The 14,557-nt window shown below is 38.1% G+C and overlaps 1 long non-coding RNA gene across 1 annotated transcript in view; it reads left to right on the plus strand.

Annotated features, from left to right (window-relative positions):
- Positions 1–1,325: 1,325 nt before the first annotated feature.
- The window catches only part of LOC116542600, a 323,840-nt gene continuing 310,608 nt past the window's right edge, over positions 1,326–14,557 (plus strand). Inside the window, exon 1 of the long non-coding RNA XR_004265282.1 lies at positions 1,326–1,456. This is a non-coding gene — a long non-coding RNA (uncharacterized LOC116542600). The remainder of the gene's footprint in view (positions 1,457–14,557) is intronic.

Raw genomic sequence — 14,557 nt, forward strand, 5'->3', positions numbered from 1 at the left:
GATCATATTGCTGTCAAGTGATTTTGTAAAGCTAGGATTGATGTTATAGTTAATAGAGATGAGGGGCATTCATTTGCATTTTCACTTTCTAATGCCTCTCTCTCATATTTAGAGACTAACCAAGACAAAATAATTGAAAACAGTTGATTATTTTGTCTTCTTCACTTGATTGATAAATTAGCAAATGTAGTTAAAATACTTATGTGGGATGGGGGCGGGGGGGACAGAATAGTCATAGCCTCTCACTGAAAACTTTTCTGGATATCAAGTCCAGCTTTCCATCTCTAGAAACCCTCCTGTCTATTTATGTGAGGTCTGAAAAAACATTTTAATCCCTTTTGGTTATTAAAATGTAAGATATTTTTGTTGTTACCTTTTATAGCATTTATAAACTATCATTTCTAGTTATTTATTGCTTGCAGAAAAAAAAAAAAGGCATTCCAAAATGTAGTTGTGTAAAATAACAGCGTGGGTCAGGAATTCAGACAGAATTCTATAGAAATGGCTTATCTCTGCTGCATGAAGTCTGGGGCTTTAACTGGGAAGACTCAAATGGCTGAGCAGTGGCTCAGATGAATGGGTGCTTGAATTATTTGGCAACCTCTTTGCTCACATGTCTGGCATGTTGCCCAGGATGGTGTAAAGGCTGGGTTCAGCTGTAGCTGTTGATAAGAATGCATACACATTGCTTTTCCATATGGACCGGGCTTCTCATTCTCATAGTGTGGTGGCTGGGTTCTGAAAGGAAGAAGCCCAAGTCGGGACACCAGAAGAAGGAGAGCTCTAAGAGAGAAGGTGAAGCTGCATGGGCTTTTGTGGCCCAACCTTGGAAATCAGAGAACGTTACTTCTATTCTATTCCATTGATTAAAACAAGTATAGCCCTGCCTACATTCAAGGGAAGATGATACAGGTGTTAAAGTAAACTAAATATGTCCTGAGAAGGACTCCGTAAGTCTATATTTCAATCTTTGTAGATGAACTGTAACCTAGCTTAATAGACACAATTAAAAACCTAACTTAGTAGTATTCACCTGTAATAATGGCTGGGTGTTGGCCAATACCAGCGGCCATACTTCAACCACTCACGGACTGCTGAATGTTCAACTACATTCAAATAAGGCAAACCCCAACTAATCTCACTGTTTCTGTACCTCATTTCTGATTCCTGTACATCATTTTACCTTTGTCTATAAATTTGTTCTGACCACGAGGTACCCCTGCAGTCTCTCTGAATCTGCTGTGATTCTGGGGTCTGCCCAATTTAAGAATCATTCATTGCTCAATTAAACGCCTTTAAATTTAATTCAGCTGAAGTTTCTCTTTTATCAGGTGGTGTCAGAAGCGGGATCCAAAATGGAGTTTCTAGCAAACCCCTGGAGTGCTGAGTGAACACGAAAGGTACCAGCAGGACCCACTTGTGTCCACGGATCTCTCAGAGTGGCTGGGGACGATGGGTAAGTTGACTCTGAGATTTTGGAGCTCCACGGATTTGTGTTTTGAGCTCTCTGAGTTTCTTTGAGCACATTTCTAATCCTAACTGGGTTTGGAGTCATGACACAAACTGGACTGGGTCGAGGAACAGAGATTTGATCTGGGAATTGATGGGCTTGGATCCAGAGACCTCTTACATCTGATTGGGTCAGAGAGGGACTGGTAGTAAGCAGTAATATTGCAGGGGTTATAAATTTGGCTTTTGAAAATTCACAGGTTTTTTTTTGTGTGTGTGTGTTTTACCCCTTTGTTTCATTTTTCTTGTGTGCTTAGGTAGAAAAAAAAAATTATTGGCTAAGTTAATCAAGAGAACCTGAGAGTAAAGCCAATATTTTAGGTAAAAATGGGATCCTTAACTTGTGGAAAACTGAGCTCCTCTGGCTTATACATTAGGCCTGGGTAGCAGTGAAGTCTTATGGAAATGGCAATTTCTTACTAAAGATAACTTATGGAGCACTATTCTGTAGTCCTCCATATGAACAACAATGCAATGAAGTACATTTAAAAATGCGCGTTCTTGGTAAAGTGCCTTTGGCTTGATAGCTGATGGGATGACTGGAAAAGATGCCTTTACTACCGAGAAGCAGCCACCTGAACTTTTCAGTGTCATTGCAATGGGTGGGTCTTTCTCTGCCTCCCTGATCGTTTCGCCTTCCCCACCCTGCCACAGGCAATGCTTTTCTCTCTCTCCTTTCCCTTATCTTTTCTGTTACTCAGGGCAGCCATCTTGTCCAGAGACCACATGTTGAAGCTTCTAGTTCAAGGTTGGATTAATGATGATGGGGCCCAACCATGGGGCAAATTTAAGCCTTGCCAGTTTGATATTGGGTGCTAAGCAGAGTGGCTAATGTCTATGTTTTATCGTTCATGTTTTACTGTGGCCAGAACAAAAAAGATAATTTCCCTTTATCATGTGGCTTGGCCCCAGCATGATGGTGCGGCAAGCTAGGTCACTAGGACTGCTCAGGGAAAGGGAACCCAGAAGCCTGGTATGCTAGCAAAAGGGTAAGAATTTCTTACCAGTCATGTTTCTAGCCTCCCTCTCTCTGTGCAAACAGTTGAATGAATCGTCAAAGTCACTGTTCATCTCTTCTGTAAAGTTTTGATTACTGCAAAAAATAATTCTGAGGCTAGCCTTAAACTGATGTATCTGTGCTATGAATTCATTTTTCTGGATCAAGGGTTACTTTAGGATAAAACTTGGGCTTAGGACCCCATAAGCTCCCTGCTCAAGATGACCCAGCAAGCTGATCAATAACAAACTTTCCTGCAGGTTCCTGAAACAAAAAAACTGGATGAGGTCTCCATCTTGTTTTATGCCCTTGAGAACTTGACTTGTAACCATGTGGCAGTATTTTCTCTTGGTTTCCGCCTTCCAGGGAACAGGAATTTTAGGGTTTATGTCACAGTTAGCTCTAAAAATTATCTTGAGTAGTTAAAAGCCTTTGCAAGCTCAAAATTAACTACTCTAGACTCCTTTTGGGAAGGACAGTGAAGACTGCCCTGTGCTATTGCTCGGTAACTAAGATTTTGGTCTTTTACCCTGGTGGTCTGGGTTTGATTCCCTGCTTAGGAAGTAGGTTTAATATCTGCATAATCTTGTCTAGTCTCTTCTCCATGGACTTTCTTAAATTTTATGTTCTCTGAACACCTGGGAGGTTATCTTTGGTAAAGTTCAAAACCCAGAAATATCAGCTGTTCGGCCTGGCTAAAATCAAGTTAATAAGAAATTTTAAAAGGACTTTATTAAAGAATGCTACGGTTAAAACTCAGCTTAATTAAAAGTGGATATTCAAGCTTTAACTGCCTGAACTCCATGGCAAAAATGGAGGTACCAGAAATCCCTTTCCTGGCCCTGTTCTTCCAAGGGCTCTACCCTTGGAAGCCAATAACCAATTAAGTAGCTTATAAACTGGCAAATGAAAAACCTTATGACTACTATAGTAATCTTCTGTTTATCTATCTATGTAATTAAATATGTGTTGTGTGTAATGTTTATGTAAAAGAGCTCTAATTGGCTTAAACAAAAATAAGCACTCTTAAATATTTTGAAAGCAAAATAAAAACTGTAATGCCTTTTAGTTTATGTAACTTTAGTAAGTTTTGAGAAAGAAAAGTAGCTTTAAAGATTATTGATAAAATTAAGACATTTTGTCTAAATTATGCAGGTCAAATATTAGGTTTACTAAATGCTTTAAGGTCATAAAATGCTTTGGCTTTTGAAAATTTTTCAATTTATTTTGGAGACATTAAATTCTAAGTAAGACCTGGGGATATATAGAATTAGCCATCCTCTTAGCTATGCAAAGGTTATAAAGAAAAGAGATTTTATATAAGACTGTCGAAGGTTTGTAAATTTAATTATAAGAGATTCTGTGTGTGAACATATAGGCTAAAGTGAAAATGGCATTATTCAGTTTTTTTTTTTCCCATACATGGACATTGGAATAGAAGCACAATAGAGTTTTCCTAGAACATTGTTCTGCTCTGAGAGAAAAATTGTTAGGGTTTATAAAAATCTTACCTTATGGTCAAATTAATTAAAATTGAATAGATTTATAAAATGTTATTTAAAAAACTAGCTTTAACATTAAAAATATACTAATGGAAACATGAAATTTGGTTTTCTCTTTTAAAAAGGAGTTTTATATAATATTAAATGATAATGAAAGGTTTTTGTTTACCTTTTAAGTAAACTATGAAAGAAAATGTAGGTAGAAGGGAAGGAAAGGAGACAGTCAGTTGGCCTCGTGCTATCTTCATTGGGTCTTGTTTGCAAAACTGAGTCTCCTCTCTACCAGAATAATGTTTTTTCCTTTTTAAAATTTTTGAGTTACCATTTTGACTAAATGAATGACTTATGGTAACCTAAGATTCTATTTTGTAATAGCCAGTGTTCTAAACCCTTACTATTTAACAAACCTTTCAAAATCAAGCTCTGGACTATCATGCTAAATCAGCCAATACTAAATTTGTTTGAATATACAATTTGAATAAATTCCATGGTCTAAGTCACATTACCTATGGTAACCCATTAGTTATCAGTGCTTTGCACCTGGAGAAATAACTTGTATTGAAGAGAACATAATAAGTCCAATGTTAAGCATAGACTCATGAAGAACCAGGACAGCTGCCTCGTCCTTCCTGAGTTTGTAAGCTTTTGTAATTCAATGTTCTGCATTCCGCAACTCATCATGGAAAATATAAAATAATCCAAATTGAATATGCTGATGTGATGACTTATAAATTGTGGAAATAGTTTAAAACCAATGTTTGGTTCCATATTCCTGGGAAAACAAGCAAAGTTTCAGATACATTTGGCTACCTGATGGGTCATTTAAACGTTTATAAAGGGATTTCATTCAATTGTCATTTCAGTGCATGTTTTCTGGTTGTATAAAACCTTTTCCATGCAAGAGGGCTGATGTTATGTAATGGTAGACTATTATGCTACAGTGTACAGTGTATTTTCACCAGGTAAAGAAAGCTTTTTTTTGGAGATGGAGTCTCAAATCTCTGCCTTCTGGGTTCAAGTGATTCTTCTGCCTCAGGCTCCTGAGTAGCTGGGATTATAGGTATGTGCCACCACGCCCAGCTAATTTTTGTATTTTTAGTAGAGATGGGATTTCACCATGTTGATCAAGCTGGTCTCAAACTCCTGACTTTGTGATCTTCGTGCCTCTGCCTCCCAAAGTGCTGGGATTACAGGCCTGAGCCACCGTGCCTAGCCCAAAGAAAGCTTTTTATGGTTCACTGAGGATAATCCCTTCACAATCTAGAACTTGAAGGTTGGATTTTCTGAGAACATCAGAGAAAGACAATCCTTGCCATCCATACTACTGCAAAACTTTGAAGCCTTGAACCTTGGGTTCGTAATCTCACAACTGAAAGGGGTACCTTCATGCTCCTGGAACTGTGCACCCATTGGAACTCTTAAGGTAAAATTAACCTGGAAAGTTTCTCCCCAGAAGAAGATGGCATCCTTGATGTGAATGGCCTTTACCAAGATGACAGGTCAAGACTTCTACTATCTTAAGACTCTTATCTTTGAATATTTTTTCCTTCTTTATGCCTCTATGAACAATAGAAATGAAAAGGGGTCTATTATGTGCACTTATAGCATATACTTTTATTTGTGAAGGATTTTGCAGCCAGCCTTATACATGACTAACTTTATGATTTAATAGATAAAAGATGAAAGCCAATGTAGGTGAGAAACTTTAGTGGTACATAAGTTGCCTCATAATCAGTGAAAACTCCTCTTAACCCAACATCATGGATTAAAGAGAACATTCCCAGGAGGCCATTAGTCTTCTAGAAGGACATTATTTTTTAGGTCCTTTTCCCATGGTTTAGAATAAAAGAAGCAATAATTATAAAGGCCTTCCTTATAATAGCCTCCACAGAAAATTCTACTTTTAAGGCTATCATCACACAACAGACTTTAAATTCTCTTGTGAAAGTTATGCTAAATAATAGAATTGGCTAAACAGAAAAGTACCTGTGCAGCTGCTGACACTTGTGGCATATGGAGAAATACATCAAATGCAGATTATAAAAATTCAGTTTTAGGGGATTAATGAAAAGACTATTTAGTCAAGTGAGTAGACTCTTCATTTAGCTCATTTTTGAATCTATTTAATTTTAGGTGGTTTGGTTTAAGGGGACCCTGGGTAAGGAGCATACTTCAAACTCTTGCTATCATCCTCCCGATAGTCATAAGAGTTTCCCTGGTGCACTGTATTCTCTCAAAAGTTGTATTTTTTATTTTATTTATTTCTTTATTTATTTGAGACTGAGTCTCACTCTGTCACACAGGCTGGAGTGCAGTGGCACAATCTTGGTTCACTGCAATCTCTGCCTACCAGGTTCAAACAATTCTTGTGCCTCCACCTCTCGAGCAACTGGGATTACAGGTGCCTACCACCATGCCTGGCTAGTTTTTGTTTTTTTAGTAGAAATGGAGTTTCACCATGTTGGTCAGGCTGGTTTTAAGCTCCTGATCACTGGAGAAGTGATCCACCCACCTCGGCCTCCCAAAATACTGGGATTATAGCCATGGGCCACTGAGCCTGGCCTATTCTCTCAGAAGTTTTCATGCAGCCATCTCTAAATGTTTTCATGCAGCCATCTCTAAAACATCAAATGGTCTCTTTTCAACTGGAATGACAAAAGCTGAAAGAAATATGTGACCCTGAGGACACTAACCTATGAATGACGTACTGAGATAGGAAACCCAAAATGATGGTAATTGAGAGTGGCGCTAAGGCCCTACATTTTGGTCACACTCTCATCTAAGTGAGAACTTGGCCATAAAGGGATATTTTTTAAAGACAAAATTATGGGAGGCCATTATTTTGAACTGAACTCATGTACTAGGCCCCAGCAAACCAAACTAAACCAAACTACAATGGATTCATTTGTGCTAAATGTGACATAATCAAACTAAGGCTTTTAGAAAACACATAGATCTTAGAACAGACCAGGTTTTGTTTTTCTCCTGCAAAAAGGATATTCCAGCATAAGGAGGGACCCTCTACTTAGTCCTTATTCTCTCCTTGCAAAACCCACTGTTATACTGTTTCCCATTGTGTTTCAAAACCATATAAGTACATTTGTGATAGTGATAGTAATAACATCAGTGATGAAGGTTTTGGTCAGTCTCTCAAAATTGAGAAAATGTCCAAAAGGGGGAATTTCTAAAAAATTATTTATTTATTATAGTTCTGAGGTACATGTAGATTGTGTAGGTTTGTTACATAGGTATACACATGCCATGGTGGTTTGCTGCATCCATCTCCCCGTCATCTACATTAGGTATTTCTCCTAATGTTACCCTTCCCCAATCCTCCCACCCTCTGCTTTCCCTCCCCCGGCCCCCTCACCCCCTGGCAGGCCCTGGCGTGAGATGTTCCCCTCCCTGTGTCCATGTCTTCTCATTGTTCACCACCCACTTATGAGTGACAACATGTGGTGTTTGGTTTTCTGTTCCTGTGTCAGTTTGCTGACAATGATGGTTTCTAGCTTCATCCATGTCCCTGTAAAGGGGATGAAGTCATCCTTTTTTACGGCTGCATAGTATTTCATCGTGTATATGTGCCACATTTTCTTTATTCAGTCTATCGTTGATGGGCATTTGGGTTGGTTTCAAGTCTTTGCTATTGTAAACAGTGCTGCAATAAATGTATCTGTGCATGTCTCTTTATAATAGAATCATTTATAATCCTTTGGGTATATACCCAGTAATGGAATTGCTGGGTCAAATGGTATTTCTATTTCTAGGTCCTTGAGGAATTGCAACACTGTCTTCCACAATGGTTGAACTAAATTCACTCCCACCAGCAGTGTGAAAGTCTTTCTATTTCTCCACATCCTCTCCAGCATCTGTTGTCTCCTGATTTTTTAATGATAGCCATTCTAGTTGGCTTGAGGTGCTATCTCAATGTGGTTTTGATTTGCATTTCCCTAATGAACAGTGATGATGAGCATTTTTTAATGTGTTTGTTGGCTGCATAAATGTCTTCTTTTGAGAAGTGCCTGTTCATATCCTTTGCCCATTTTTGATGGGGTTTTTTCCTTGAAAATTTGTTTAAGTTCTTTGTAGCTTCTGGTTATTAGCCCTTTGTCAGATGGGGAGACTGAAAAAATTTTTCCCCATTCTGTTGGTTGCTGGTTCACTCTAATGATTTTTTTTTTTTTTTTTTTTGCTCTGCAGAAGCTCTTAAGTTTAGTTAGATCCCATTTATCTATTTTGGCTTTTGTTGCCATTGCTTCTGGTGTTTTAATCATGAAGTCCTTGCCTATGCCTGTGTGAATGGTATTGCTTATGTTTTCTTCTAGGGTTTTTATGGTGTTGTGTCTTATGTTTAAATCTTAAATCCCTCTGGAGTTAATTTTTGTATAAGGTGTAATGAAGAGATCCAGTTTTAGCTTTTTGCTTATGGCTAGCCAGTTTTCCCAACATCATTTATTAAATAAGGAATGCTTTCCACATTGCTTGTTTTTGGTCAGGTTTGTCAAAGATCAGATGGTTGTAGATGTGTGGCATTGCCTCTGAGGCCTCTGTTCTGTTCCATTGGTCCGTATCTCTGTTTTGGTACCAGTACCATGCTGTTTTGATTACTGTAGCCTTGTAGTATAGTTTGAAGTCAGGTAGCATGATGCCTCCAGCTTTTTTTTTTTGTTTTTGTTTTGTTTGGTTAGGATTGTCGGCTATGCAGGCTCTCTTTTGGTTCTCCATGAAGTTTAAGGTGTGTATGTGTGTGTGTGTGTGTGTGTGTGTGTGTGTGCATTTCCATTTCTGTGAAGAAAGTCAATGGTAGCTTGATGGGGATAGCGTTGAATCTATAAGTTGCTTTGGGCAATATGGCCATTTTCGTGACATTGATTCTTCCTAACCATGAGCATGGAATGTTTTTCCATCTATTTGTGTCCTCTCTTATTTCCTTGAGCCGTGGTTTGTAGTTCTCCTTGAAGAGGTCCTTCATATTCTTTGTTTAGTTGTATTCCTAAGTATCTTATTCTCTTTGTAGCAATTGTGAATGGGAGTTCACTCATAATTTGGCTCTCTGTTGCTCTCTTATTGGTGTATAGGAATGCTTGTGATTTTTGCACATTGATTTTGTATCCTGAGGCTTTGCAGAAGTTGCTTATCAGCTTAAGGAGATTTTGGGCTGAGACGATGGGTTCTTCTAAATATACAGTCATGTCATCTGCAAATAGAGACAATTCGACTTCCTGTTTTCCTAATTGAATACTCTTCATTTCTTTTTTTAACTGATTACCCTGGCCCGGACTTCCAATACTATGCTGAATAGGAGTGGTGAGAGAGGGCATCCTTTTCTTGTGCCAGTTTTCAAAGGGAATGCTTCCAGTTTTTGCCTATTCAATGTGATATTGGCTGTGGGTTTGTCGTAAATAGCTTTTATTATTTTGAGATATGTTCCGTTGATACCTAATTTATTTAGAGTTTTTAGCATAAAGGGCTGTTGAATTTTGTCAAAGGTCTTCTCTGCATCTATTGAGATAATCATGTGGTTTTTGTCTTTGGTTCTGTTTATGTGATTCATTATATTTATAGATTTGCATATGTCGAACCAGCCTTGCATCCCAGGGATGAAGCTGACTTGATCATGATGGATAAGTTTTTTGATGTGATGTTGGATTCAGTTTTCCAGTATTTTATTGAGGATTTTTTGCATGACTGTTCATCATGGATATTGGCCTGAAATTTCCTTTTTTATTTGTGTCTGTGCTTTCTGTTGATGTAGAAGCTATTTCTTTCTGTCTTTTAATTTTCCTCCTAACAGTCAGGCCCCTCTGCTATAGGTTTGTTGGAAGTCCACTCCAGACCCTGCTTGCCTGAGAATCACCAGCAGTGGCTGCAGAACAGCAAAGGTTGCTGCCTCTTTCTTCCTCTGGTAGTTTCATCCCGAAATGGGTTCCCGCCAGATGTCAGCCAGAGCTCTCTTGTATGAGGTGTCTCTTAGCTAGGTTTAATGGGGGTCAGGGAGCCACTTGAGGAGGCAGTCCTTGACTGGCTGCTACCTTTATTCAGAGATGCCCTGTCCAGCAAGAAGGCAGTCTAGTCACAGTCTGCATGCAGAGGCCTTACTGAGCTGCTTTGGGCTCCACCCAGTTGCTGTGTAAACTTTCCAGGGACTTTGTTTACACAGAATAGTTTAGGACTGCCTACCCAAGCCTCGGTAATGGTGGATGCCCCTAGGAGGAAATTGTTAAAGCAAACGAAATATGGCCTGAGAAAGACTCCTTACTTCCATATTTTAGTCCCTGTGGATGAACTGTAACCTAGCTTGATAGTCAGACAAAATTGAAAACCTAACTTAATAGTATGCACCTGTAACAATGGCTGAGTGTTGGCCAATCCCAGTAGCCATTCTTCAATCACTCATAGAGTGCTGAATGTTCAAACTGTGTTCAAATAAGGCAAATGCCAAACTGTAACCAATCTCACTGTTTCTGTACTTCACTTTGGATTTCTGTACGTCACTTGACCTTTTTTTGTCTATAAATTTGTCCTGAGCACGAGGCAGTGCTGGAGTCCCTATGAATCTGCTGTCATTCTGGGGGCTGCCCAATTCACAATTGTCCATTGATCAATTAAACTCCTTTAAATGTAATTTGGCTGAAGTTTTTCTTTTATCCCAGGTCTCACCTCTTGATGGGAGCAGTATAAAAAATTTGTGGTCATTTTTTAAAAGCACCATAGCACCCAATTCACAGTTAATTGTTTTCAGAGATTTTTTTTTTTTCCCTTTTCTAATTATCTTACAAAAAAGCAGAAGGTATCTTGCCCCAGAGGCAAGTCCTGTGTTTTATTAGAAAGTCAAATGCAAGAATACTAACCAATTCCTTTATATTTCTCAATAAAATCCAATATTTCTCAATATTTCTCATTTGTCATTACATAGTGGGTTCCAGCAAAATATTAGGTAGAAAAATTAATTGCTATGAGAATTTTAAATGAATTGTTCTTTCTAAGGCTCCTTGCAGTCAATTAGTTTGGATGTTGCATTAGTGTTTTCTCTGATGTAGCAGTCATTAACTACAGCTCTATTAGCTGTTCATTTGTGGCATGAAATAGATCCAAATACAGAGGACTACTTTTGACCTGAGCCATTGTTTAGAATATTAGAACACAAATCAATGCGTATTGACTGGGCTTGTGTAGATGTATGTGATGGCATTGCCCTCAACAAAATATGGTTCATTTCTTCAAAACAATGTGTAAAGCTTAGAACAAAAATAAGAAGCAGTTAAGTTTTTCAAGATATTGAACTCTAGGGACTGAGTTAATAAGTTCATTTTTAAAGATGCTTGATGCTGTATGAAAAGATACTATACTTTCTAAAGCAGCTACTTCTGTGTGGATGGCAGTGGGTAAGAGGCCAGAGAAGGATAGTAACTGTAGGTAACACTCGTAGGACACTTTAACGAGCATCTATCGTCTCTATTGGCACTCAGAAGAAACTTGTAAGGCAGGCGCTATCATCCCAAATTTACAAACAAGCAAATTGATATCAGAGGTTCTTTGCAGTATGCTGAAAGTCACTGTCTTGCAGTGGTGGAAAGGAGATTTAAATTCCTCAGATATGATCGTCTCTGGAGAGTCACATCTGATCCTCTTCAGACAAATAAGTACTCTTTCTCTGTGTTCTCATAATATCTTGAAATGTATCTATATCCACCACTTTGTGTTGTAATTATCTTCTTGTGTGTTTATTTCTCCCCACTTGAGTCCAAGAAAGAAGAGAGGTCCTTGTCTCATATATCAGTACCCACTAAGGATTCAACCCAGAGTGACCAGGGAATGCTTGCAGAATGAAAGAATAAATGTAATAGCTGTGGATCATCAGGAGGTTATCTCTCCCTGCAGCTGTTGAATTACCATTTTTAGAGAGGCAATGTGATAATCATTGAACCATCACCTGACATTCTTAGTGGGTGGGGACAGAGCCCTCTCCTGCCCCTCTCATGCCTATCTAACTACCTGTAACATATGTGTGTGTTTGTATGTGTGTATATATATATATATATACACACACACACATATATATACATACAAGCCTAAAGGCCTGATTAGATTTAGGTTAAACACTTTTTAAGTAATACTTTGTGAGTGATACTGTGTAGTTCGTATTGTATTTCATTAGGGGGGCACTACTATCAGGTTGTCTTAATGATTCTACATTTCTCTATATCTGTATTATTTGTTTAGGGTTTGTCCAACAGATCTTTTCAACAAAAAGGTACATTTTCTTTTTTGCATTTAGCAAATAATCTGTGTAGTGATATTCTAGTGCTGTATAGAGATACTCTGTTTGATTTAGTGCCTAAATCAATTATATAATTGGGAGGCCTTAAATGATGATTTCCAAATTTTAACATTTATTTTTAAAAATTCTTAGGCCGGGCGCAGTGGCTCACGCCTGTAATCCCAGCACTTTGGGAGGCTGAGGTGGGTGGATCACGAGGTCAAGAGATTGAGACCATCCTGGTCAACATGGGGAAACCCCGTCTCTACTAAAACTACAAAAAATTAGCTGGGCATGGTGGCGCGTGCCTGTAATCCCAGCTACTCAGGAGGCTGGGGCAGGAGAATTGCCTGAACCTAGGAGGCGGAGGTTGCGGTGAGCCGAGATTGCGCCATTGCACTCCAGCCTGGGTAGGGTAACAAGAGCAAAACTCTGTCTCAAAAAAAAAAAAAAAAAAAAAATTCTTCGTCAACACTTACTTTTAGAAAAGGACAGACTTTTTTTCCCGTCAACTGGGGTTGAACTGTACTTGCTCTTAAAAGCATAATTTTCCCTTTAATTACTAATATTCAAAATAATAAGTTGGAAACTCTCCAGGACATTGGTTTGGGCAAAGATTTCTTGCATAATACTCTACAAGCACAGGCAATCAAAGCAAAAATGGTCAAATAGGATTACATCAAGTTAAAAAGTGTTTGCACAGCAAAGGATATACTCAACAAAGTGAGGAGACAGCCCACAGAGTGGGAGTGAATATCTGCAAGCTACCCATCTGACAAGTGATTGATAACCAGAATATAGATGTAGCTGAAACAACTCAAAAGGAAAAAAAAATCTAATAATTCAATTAAAAAATGGACAAAAGATCTGAATAGACATTTCACAAAAGACATACACATAGCAAACAGGTATATGGAAAGGTGCTTAACATCACTGATCATCAAAGTGATGCACATCAAAATTGCAATGAAATATCATCTCACCCCAATAAAAATGGTTTCTATCCAAAAGATGGGCAATAACAAATACTGGCAAAGATGTGGAGAAAAAGAAACCCTCTCACATTGTTGGAAATGTAAATTAGTACAACCACTATGCAGAAGAGTTTGGAGGTTCCTTAAAAAACTATAACCAAAACTACCATATAACCCATTAATCCCACTGCTAGATCTGTAATAAAAAAAATCAGTGTATTAAAGAGATCTCTGTACTCCCGTGTTTATTACAGCACTGTTAACAATAGCCAAGATTTGGAAGCAACCTCTATCCATCAACAGATAAACGGATAAAGAAAATGCAGTATATATACACAATGGAATACTATTCAGCCATAAAAAAGAATGACATCATTTGCAACAACATGGATGGAACTGGAGGACATTATATTGAGTAAAATATGCCAGGCATATAAAAGCAAACTTCGCATGTTCTCACTTATTCATGGGAGCTAAAAATTAAAACAATTGAACTTACGGAGATAGAAAGTACAATGATGGTTACCAGACTCTGGGAAAGGCAGCAGGGTGGGGGCCAGGGGGCCAGTGGGATGATTAATGTATACAAAAGTATAATTAGATAAAATATATAAGATATAGTATTTGATAGCTTATCAAATACTATAGGGTGACTGCTGACAAGAGTAATGTATTGTACATTTAAAAATAACTAATAACAATGGTTGAATTGTTTATAACACAAAGAAGACATGCTTGAGGTGATGGGTACCCCATTTACTCCCATGTGACTATTATGCATTGTATGCCTGTATCAAAATAGTTTATGTACCCCATCAATATATACGTCTACTACATATCCATAAAAATTAAAAATTAAATAAATACACTTTGGGAGGCTGAGGCAGGCAGATTTCCTGAGCTCAGGTGTTTGAGACTAGACTGGGTAATATGGTGAAACCTCGTCTCTACTAAAATACAAAAAAGTAGCTGGGTGTGGTGGCGTGTGCTTATATTCCCAGCTACTCAGAAAGCTGAGGCAAGATAATTGCTTGAACCCTGGAGGTGGAGGTTGCGGTGGGCCGACATTCCACCCCTGCACTCCAGCCTAGGTGAGAGAGTGAGACAGTGTCTCCAAAAAATAAAGAAATAAAAAAATTAAGTTGGTATAATAATTACTTCCAATTGTGGAAAATATTCTTTAAAAATATTATTTTAATGTGTGTTTATGTATTGTTCATTTTTTTCTTAAATATGAAATAATAGCACATTTGCAAGTTGAAGAGAATGATTCAGAAGAGAAAAAAACTTTGATTTATAGAAAAGAGAAGGAAGG

The sequence above is a fragment of the Sapajus apella genome, unplaced genomic scaffold (assembly GCF_009761245.1).
Source record: "Sapajus apella isolate SASKATOON/1434 unplaced genomic scaffold, GSC_monkey_1.0 scaffold4, whole genome shotgun sequence".
NCBI classification, from domain to species: domain Eukaryota; kingdom Metazoa; phylum Chordata; class Mammalia; order Primates; family Cebidae; genus Sapajus; species Sapajus apella.